Below are 2,406 nucleotides of genomic sequence, written 5' to 3'. Positions count from 1 at the left end.
GTAATATTTATGTTTTATTTTATTTAAAATTTTTTTCTCGATTTTCAATTCTGTTCTTTATTTTATTTAGAATTTTAAATTCACAACAAAATTATCAAACATAATGATTTAAATTAAATATCAATTCTGTTTTTTTTTTTAATTTATGCACAATAATTTGCGAGGGATGTACTATGGCAACGTTGCAACGTATTTGCTATAGACAAATTCATCGCAAATTGCTTCATAGTTGCGAGTAAAAAATTCCTCGCAAATTGCGTGTCGTTTGCGAGAAAAACAATACCTCGCAATGTGCGTTACATCCGCGAGGAACGTAATCTCTTGCAAATTGTGTGTCGTTTGCGAGAAAATTATTCCCTCGCAATTTGCGTGAGATTTGCGAGGGATTTACGATGTTACCCATTTTGCGAGACGCGATTTGCGAGGAACGGTTGTGTCTCGCAAATCCCTTGCTATTGTCGATTTGCGAGGGATTTGCGATGTATTCTTCCATCGCGAATCGACTGTTTTCTTGTAGTGAGTAACTCTATCATTACATAATTTATAAACTCTATTCTCAGCAATAACTCTATTAGAAAAACTAACTCTACCATCACTATTTATTAGTCTGCCAAATAACTCAATTCTTCCTTCTAACTCTACCACCACTACAATTAAGTCTATCAGCTATCTCTATTTCACCCATAACTCTAAGAATCTTTTTCTTACTTACTCTAGCACCACTAAATTTAAGTCTACGGCAGCAACTTACTCTACCGTATAACTCTACGGGTTTTACTAACTCTACTATAACTATTTATATCTTTCTCGCGTAACTCTACTAGTTTTTAAACTCTATCATATAACTATATCTCTACCACCATTGTACTTCAATCTACCGCATTACTCCGTAACACATTTTTTCAATGGCAATTTTGTCATTTTGTTACAAACCTCCTAACCCCCATTCTAGTAATAAACAACGATTTACGACCTAGTATGGTAATCCTCCCTTTTCTAACAGAATTCGGTTTTATAATCATTATTGATCAAATTACATTTATTACACACCATATCCTTATGAAAAAGCGAAGATTTGTGGATTTTTGTTTATAGATGATGGAGAATTTGAATTTCAAGTTCGATCAGCGAAAAATAGTTTATTGGTAAATTCTAATATTCAAGCTTAACTTGATATTTTACAATATAAATATTTAAAATATTAAAAAATGACCAAAAATACTCTATTTTTTTTTAAAAAATAAATATTGCTAACATATTTGTAGTATACCACAGATTAAATGTAATGAATTATATGATAAAATGAGTTATGATCTTTATAACAGATGACAGGTTAAATGTAAAATATTAAAATTATATGATAAAATTTAAAAACTAATTAAAAATTAAAAATCATTTTAATATATAAAAAGTATAGAGAAATACCTTATAATAGCACCATTTTAGTTTTTTTCTTCCAAAGTTAGCACATATGTTTAAATGTTCCAAAAATAGCATTATTATTATTTTATCTTAAATAATAAAATTAGTTATAATTTGTACTTAACCATTTTAAGAATTTTAGAGAAGCTTTCGATGATGCTTGCAACGAAGCTTCCATCGACACTTCTTCTTCTTCGTGTATTAATTCCGTTATCAAATTTTGATATTCTCGACGTGATTCTTATGGCTTTTAATTGAGGAATCAAGCAATTTTGTTATGAATCTGTTCGTGATTCTATGGTTGGTGTGTATTTGTTGCCGAAGTAAGGTTTGAAGTTTTTGGTAATCTCTTTGTTGGCTTTTTTGATGTAGTTCTTGGATGTGATTGAGATTCGTTCTAGGTCTGGGATCAAAGATCTTTGGAATTTAGTTGGTAGATCTCTGAATTAGCTGACGAACTCTTCGTCTTCTTCGTTGTTATGCGGAAATGGTTTGATTTCTTTCTCGATTGGTTTTCATTTGGTCACTGGTTTTGAGAATGGTGAATTATTCTATAAAAGAGGTGAAGAAAGCTTGGAACTTGAGGATTTTGTGGTGGTTTTTTTTTTGGATAAGCTTGATTTGGACAGATCTGCTGTTTTGTTAATCAAAGAATTAACGTGTTTAGTGGAATTTGTGGGTTTTGTTCCGGAATTGAGATTCTTGAGCTTGGAGCCGGTCTTAGTCGTGTTAGAAGAAGATTTGGTGGAGTTAAGTTTGTGAGACTTACCCATGGAGGTCTTGGCGAGTTTAGTTTGGTTCTTGCTTGAAGAAGAAGAGATGGGTTTAATGAGATTGGGTTGATTCTTCTTAGTGCCAAATATTGATGACGAAACAAAACTAGTACGCTTCTTCTTTTTATGAGGAGGATGAAGATTCGTTTCACCATTGTCACCACCTGTCCATTTTTTTAATCCTTTTTTACCTATTTCATGAAAGTCTTCC

Source organism: Camelina sativa, chromosome 11, assembly GCF_030686135.1.
Source record: "Camelina sativa cultivar CO46 ecotype springtype chromosome 11, ASM3068613v1".
Lineage (NCBI taxonomy): Eukaryota > Viridiplantae > Streptophyta > Magnoliopsida > Brassicales > Brassicaceae > Camelina > Camelina sativa.
This window is presented reverse-complemented; position numbering follows the sequence as displayed.